We start from the raw sequence: 7,725 nt of genomic DNA, 5'->3' as shown, positions 1-7,725 counted from the left end.
TGTAGTCGGTCCGAACCTGGTGGTGGTCGGGCTCCATCGAAATTAAGTATTGTATTGATATTGTTGTGGGCCCACGAGTGTGCTCGGCCGGGCTCCCACCATGTTGAGTCCTGGGCGCACGCACTCTGCGGCTCCTTGCAGTGTCTCCCCGGGGGTCGTACTGCCACAGCCCGAAGTGCCTGAGGACAGACTAGGTTTGAGCTGAGAGATCAGAGAACTTCTCCAGAAAAAAAAAATGGGCCAGAGAGGTTCAGAGACCTGTGGAGGTGACACAATTAGAAGCAAGCCTGACCCTCTCTAGGCCTCAGTTTCCAATTTTTAAAATGGAACCGATGTCACTACCGTCCTTTGCCATTGACTAAGGTCAATTGGCACTGGAAAGGAAGGTGGAAAGTGCATTCCGAGTCTGTGTGTGGCGGGTATGTGTCAAGGCTCTTGACTTCCCTGGGCCCCAAGGGATGTGCTTGTGGCTGGCTGGAAAGAAGCTCCAGATACTAGCAGGAACTGCCAAATCTCTGGAGGCTGGCCCTTGGCTAACTTATTGACCTTCACAGGGTAGGTCAACAGTGTGCAACCTCTGAGCACCCAGGGCCACCCAGACCGTTGGGCTGCGCTATGCCTTGGACAGAAAAGGATTTAGGACTGAGCTTTTTGAAAAACCAGAAGCACAAAGGAATCCTTACTATTCCCCCCCTCCCACCGATCTGTTAGACTGTCTTTGTCCTCCAAAAACAGCAGGTTCATATGTCTCAACTTAATATTTTAATCCTCATGACCTTTCAAGGAAGCGGGTAGTTACTCCTGGGATATAAATGAGGCTTAGACTTGATCAAATTTGTCGGTTAAGTGATAAAAAGCCTGGAATTTGCACTCAGGTGCCCGTGGACTCCAAGTAAGTAGGTTTCTCCCGGCTATGCTACCTGTTAAACTGATGGGGACCTTACCAAAGCCACAAGAAAATGTGATCAAAACCCATTTAATGTCACAAGACTACCAGGAACTTATAGCAAAAGTCTGCGAGCCCTCCTACATGCCCCTCTGAATCTTCCATCAATAATGCCCCAGTGAATTGCTTTGTGATTGAACATAGACCCTGAAGCCAGATCGTTTGCTGTCTCTTACTGGCAAATTATTTAACCTTTTTATGTCTGTTTCTTTAGCTGAAGACCGGAAATAATAGAACCCATCTAACAGAATTGTTAAGTTGAACTGTAAAGTGTTTAGAATAGGCTGGGCACACTGCCTTACTCCTGTAATCCCAGCACTTTGGGAGGTTAAGGCCAGAGAACTGCCTGAGCCCAGGGGGCGGGTTTGAGACCAGCCTGGGCAACTTGGTGACACTCGTCTCTACAATAAATCAAGAAAAATTAGCCAAGTGAGGTTGCACACACCTGTAGTTCCAGCTACTTGAAGGCTGAGGCGGAAAGATTGTCTGAAGCCAGCAGGTCGAGGCTGCGGTGGCCGTGAGCATGCCACTGCACTCCAGCCTAGGCAACAGAGTAAGACTCAGACTCCAAGAAAAAAAGAAAAAGAAAAAATTAAACTCTAACCGAGGAGCAAAATGAATTAATTTTAGGATGGAAGCTTAATAAAAAATAGAATTAAAGAAAATGTATGCTATTCTAAAGACCTTACACAGCACTCTAAGGACTTAGTGTTTATTTTCTCATTTGACTTTGTACTCCCTAGGGGCTGAATGCCTTCTTTTGTATCTATTGCTTTTAGCACACAGTCAAAGGAATAAATTTTTGTTGAGGAGGGTGTTGGGGTCTTGGGTTAGGACTGAGGGAGGTGGGAGCTGCCAGGTGCCTGACTGTGGTAGGCGCTCGGTAGATGTTTGTTCGTCAACTGACGTTTCCCTGCCAGAGGAGGAGGAAGTGGGGGCGGTGCGGTAGAGGCTGGTCCCATGAGAAGATTCCAAGGGACACATGCGGTCAAACAGCCTCAGAAGTCGCCCTCTTGAGGAAGTCAGGCTGAGGCGAGTGGTAGAGCACGGAGAAAAATACGTGGTGAGGGGAGGACTGTGGACACAGGGCGTGCGACCCGGGGCTGGGAAACTATGACCCGACTTCCAGGGGCTGTTGTGCAGATCCGTGCTGGGGCCAGGAGTGCGCACGGTGGTTTTGTTCAGTGTTCTCAGTTCACATACAAGCGGGGGTCAAGGAGCACCCCCGTTACATTAAGTCTCGAGACTGGAAGGTCAACCAACTTGACTACCCACTAGTTCCCAGCCTCTTTTGATGCTTGCATGGTCAATTTGCAGACCCCACTTGCAAATACAGAGTGCTGCAAGTGGCAGGGTGGGAAGGGCATGCACATTTACTGAGTGCCTATTGTGTTCCAGGAACAGTTGTAGCCTTGCAGCTGTGATAAAGGCACACCAGGTTCCCCCTCTAAGGGAGCTTACATGTGGGGGGTGAGGGGTGGATAATAAGATAATATACATGGCCCGGCTTGGTGGCTCAGCCAGTACTTTGGGAGCACTTTGGGAGGCCGAGGTGAGTGAACTGCCTGAGCCCGCGGATTCGAGACCCGCCTGGGCAACTTGGCGAGACCTCATCTCTACAATAAATCAAAAATTAGCCAGGCGTGGTAGCACACGCCTGTAGTTCCAGCTACTTGAAAGGCTGAGGTGGAAGGATCGCCGGAGCCCAGCAGGTCGAGGCTGCAGTGGCCGGGAGTGGCCACTGCACTCCAGTCTGGGTAATAGAGTGAGACTCCAACTCTCAAAAATAAAAAATAAATAAATCTTTCTAAAAAAAAAAGATAATATACATATCAGAAAGAAAAAGAAAAAATATTTGTTGAATGGATATCACACTTCCCCTTTTCAGTTAACTAGTATCATAGAACTTTGGGGCTGGAAGAGATCTTGAAGTTACCTAGTATAAACTCATTTATTAGTGGAGAAACTGATTTTGTGACAGCTGTGCCCAACCATCCTGGCCCGGATATGGGCAATTCCCTTTTCAACTCAATAAATTATGTTCACTAGAAACCTAAGAATAATAAATTCCCCCACCCCGCAAAAAACCCCTAGGTTGTAAGGGGATGAGTCTTCAGTGAAAGAATTGCCATTGCACACAGGGAGCAAAGCCCCTACCCTCACCCCTGCTACTCAGCCCCACAGTGACTGTGCTGGCTTCCCTGTGGAGCCTCGAGCTTCTCAGCTCCTCCCATCAGCATAGCTTCATTCATCTCCTGTGGGGTGGCAGGTGCTATACTAGGTTCTGAAAACCTAATGGTTGCAGACAAGGTCTGTCCCAGTCCCAAATCTTGCTTCTTTGTTGTTAGGGTGGTGGATCCTGGGGAGAGAGGTGTGGCTGTTAGGAGCATGGACTACCACCCTGGCTTTGGGACCCCCACTGGGCAGTCACGTCCTTTATCCTTGGCTACACACCAGGGTGATCCCACCTATTCCCTAGCCTTCTTGATTCCAGGACAGATGAAACTCTGTCATCAATTGAGGGCTCTGGTTCTGCTGTTCACTGGAGCCAAATTCCTTCACATAGACAAGTATCTAAGGTTAGACATTAGAAAGGATGGACAACAGTGATTCCTTTTTTTTTTTTTTTTTGAGTTAGAGTCTCACTCTGTCGCCCAGTCTGGAGTGCAGTGGCCACTCCTGGCCACCGCAGCCTCGACCTGCTGTGCTCCGGCAATCCTTCCACCTCAGCCTAACGAGTAGCCGGAACTACAGGTGTGTGCTACCACGCCCCGCAGATTTTGATTTATTGTAGAGATGAGGTCTCACTAAGTTGCCCAGGCAGGTCTCCGGGCTCGGTGGTTCAGCCTGTAATCCCGCGCCTTTGGGAGGCTGAGGTGAGTGTTGGGAGGCTGAGGTGAGTGGACTGTCTGAGCTCACGGGTTCGAGACCCACCTGGGCAACTTGGTGAGACCTCATCTCTACAATAAATCAAAATCTGCTGGGCGTGGTAGTACGCGCCTGTAGTTCCGGCTACTCGGAAGGCTGAGGCGGAAGGATCGCTGGAGCCCAACAGGTCGAGGCTGCGGTGGTCAGGAGCGGCCACTGCACTCCAGTCTGGGCGACAGAGTGAGACTCCAACTCAAAAAAAAAAAAAAAATTGTTTGAACAGGGCTTGGTGGCTTTCACCTGTAATCCCAACACTTAAGGAGGCTGAGACAGGAGGATCACTTGAACCCAGCAGTTCAAGACTAGCTTGGGCATAGTGAGACCCTGTCTCTACCAAAAAATAAACAAAAATTACTTTTCTGAGTTGAGGTCTTACTCTGACCCAGGCTGGAGTATAGTGGTATGATCATAGTTCACTGCAGCCTCAATCTTCTGGGCTCAGAGGATCCTTTCCCCTCAGCTTCTTGAGTAGCAGGACTACAGGAGTGTGCCACCATGCCTAATTTTGTGTGTGTAGAGACGTCTTGCTATGTTGCCCAGGTTGGTCTCTAACTCCTGGCCTAAACAGTCCTCCTGCCTTGGCCCATGCTCTTACATAGTTTCTGAGAGAGCTGGTTTTATTTTATTTTCAAGTTGGAGTCTCACTCTGTCACCTAGACTGGAATGCAGTGACACGCTGCATTCAGGTGATCCTTCTGCCTCAGCCTTCCAAGTGGCTGAACTACAGGCATGTACCACCACACCAGGCTAATTATTTGTGGTAGAGACCAGGCTGGTCTTGAACCCCTGGACTCAGGCATCCTCCCTTCTCCAACCTTCCAGAGTGCTGGGATTACAGGTGTGAGCTACTGTGCCCAGTGAGAGCTGGTTTTAAAACAAGCCTGGCACCTCCTTCTCTTGCTTCCTCTTGCACTGTGTGATCTCTGCACACACCTGTTCCCCTTTGCCTTCAGCTGTGAGTGGAAGCAGCCTGAGGCCCTCAGCAGAAGCCGAGCAGATACTGATGCCATGCACAGCCTGCAGAACAGTGAGCTAAATAAACATCTTTTCTTTATAAATTACCCAGGTAATTCTTTATACTCAGGTATCCCTTCATAGCAACACAAGACAAGGGCCAAAGCCAGCATAGAACCAACTCATTTTTGGTGTTCAACCAAAAATGCAGGCAACTTCCCCAATGCAGAAAAATGGCCATCTGAACAATGCCTCTGCAAAACGTGAAGCTAGGCTGTGCTGCTAAGGAACCTCGCTGGCATCCAGTTAGACAACAGGAAAGACTGCACTGAGAGCTAGCAACGCTTAGGAGAACTGGTATGCTTGAGCCAGGCTGTGGCTCACGCCTGTAATCCAGCACTTTGGGAGGCTAAGGCAAGAGGATTGTCTGAGCTCAAGTGTTTGAGGGGCAACATGGCGAGACCTCGTCTCTACAATAAATCAAAAAATTAGCTGGGCATGGTGGTGAACACCTATAGTCCCAGATACTTGGAAGGCTGAGCCCAGCAGGTTGAAGCTATGGTAGCTGTGATGGTGGCCACCGCACTCCAGCCTGGGCAACAGAGTGAGACTCTGACTCAAAACAAAACAAAAAGAATGGATAGGCTTAAACTGTTTTCCATAGCACAACCAAAAAAATGATTATAACAAATAGGACATCATCTACTAATCTTCCATTCTCATTATAAACCTTCAAGGTTTTCAGATAAGAAAACTGTAGCACAGGAAGGGTGGGTAACTTAGCCAGTCACATGGCCACTCTGCACTAGGTTGGTATTTGAACACAAGTCTGAGTCCAGACCCCATTTTCCATCTTACTGCTACATTATGCTGCCTTCCATCAGCTGGTAGGTATATGCGTAAGTAATAAAAAGCTATCATGTCCCTCCTTAGGGGATAATAAATGGAATTTCAGAGGTAGTATTTTGTCAGAAATATTTAACTGGATTTTAATAATTAGAAAATAGCTGGGTACAGTGGCTCACACCTGTAATTCCAGAACTCTGGGAGGCTGAGGCGGGAGAATCGTTTGATGCCAGGAGTTGAAGTACAGTTAAGTGTTCAATAAATGTTCGTAGCACGAAGATCAACATAGCATTTATTTCACGATTGTAGATAATTCTGGACCTATGTCCCATCTTCAGCCTCCCTCTCGTGATCTTAAGAACAGAACATTTTACTTATTTTGTGTTCCTTCTGTATGTTCAAAGCCCATGATACTGACATTGTCTTCTTTACTAGTTATAGTAAATCCTGTACATCTTGGTAGCTGAAGATTTAAATGTGATTATGCACACATAGGAGTTGTAAAAAAAAAAAAAAAGGAAAAAGAAAATCCCTCTTCCTCACCCCAATGGTGTAAAGGCCAAACACATTATACAGTAATTAAAATGAGCTTTTAAGCCAGGCACAGTGGCTCACGCCTATAATCCTAGCACTTTGGGAGGCTGATGTGAGAGGACTGGCTGAGCTCGCGAGTTCAAGACCAGCCCAGGCAACAAGACGAGACCTCATCTCTACAATAAACAAAAAAAATTAGCTGGACGTGGTGACACATGCCTGTAGTTCCAGCTACTTGGAAGGCTGGGGAAGAAGGATGGCCTGAACTTAGTAGGTTGAGGCTGCAGTGGCTGTGAACATCTCACTACACTTCAGCCTGGGTGAGAGTGAGACTCCAACTCAAAATAAATAAAATGAGCTTTTGGGTCAGGCATTAACATCCTGCCCCCAGTCCTCAGGCTTCACTTCAATGTCATCTCCTTGGAAGGCTTCTATTCTCTCACAGTACCTGCCCATACATATATTCACAGAACTTAAAACATCTGCCACAACACATTTATATTTGTGTTTATTCTGTTTAATCCCACCCTTACCTCTTGTAATAAGGATCTACACTGATTTTCAGCCCGGTGCGAGGGGAGTAACATGAAGCGGCTCTACATGAGATAGACAGCAGAGGTAACTGGGATGCTATACTACATGGAGGGGGCAGCTGACCTACAGAGGGGTCACACCTGTGAGCCACAGCCTACCAACTACACAGTAAATAAACTTAAATGCTGTTTTAGTTTATTTCATATTTCTACTTCTTAAAAAGGGGAAGGGACTATATAAAAGATCCTTGGTGTTGACAGAGTGAGACTCCAACTCAAACAAACAAACAAACAAACAAAAACCTTACCAAGCCGGGCTCGGTGGCTCAGCCTGTAATCCCAGCACTTTGGGAGGCCGAGGCAAGTGGATTGCCTGAGCCCGCGGGTTCAAGACCCACCTGGGCAACTTGGCGAGACCTCATCTCTACAATAAGTAAAAAACTAGCCGGGTGTGGTAGTGCACACCTGTAGTTCCACCTACTTGAAAGGCTGAGGCGGAAGGATCGCCTGAACCCAGCAGGTTGAGGCTGCAGTGGCTAGGAGCGTGCCAACTGCACTCCAGTCTGGGCGACAGAGTGAGACGCCAACTCAAAATAAATAAATAATTGGCCGGGTGTGGTAGCGTGCACCTGTACTTCTGGCTACTTGGAAGGCTGAGGTGGAAGGATCACCGGAGCCTAGCAGGGTGAGGCTGCGGTGGCCAGTAGTGTGCCACTGGACTCCAGTCTGGGTGACAGAGTGAAACTCCAACTCAAAACAAAACAAACCAAAACAAAAAAAACCTTACCAAAACTGATTTTAGTAACAATTCCTTACATTGCTTTAGGAGAAAAGACACCTAAATCTCAACGTAATATTAATCTTTTCCCCTGGTACTACAGTCTGGACTGGCTATCCTTAAAGTCACCCAGACTGAACTAGTTTCCAGCACTAAGGGGCAAACAGGATTTGTGTGTTGCTCAGTCCTTTTTTTTTTTTTTTTTT

This window comes from Carlito syrichta, unplaced genomic scaffold (genome assembly GCF_000164805.1).
Source record: "Carlito syrichta isolate Samal-C Ts95f unplaced genomic scaffold, Tarsius_syrichta-2.0.1 Scaffold307224, whole genome shotgun sequence".
In the NCBI taxonomy this organism is placed as follows: Eukaryota; Metazoa; Chordata; class Mammalia; order Primates; family Tarsiidae; genus Carlito; species Carlito syrichta.
Note: the sequence above shows the minus strand (reverse complement) of the source record.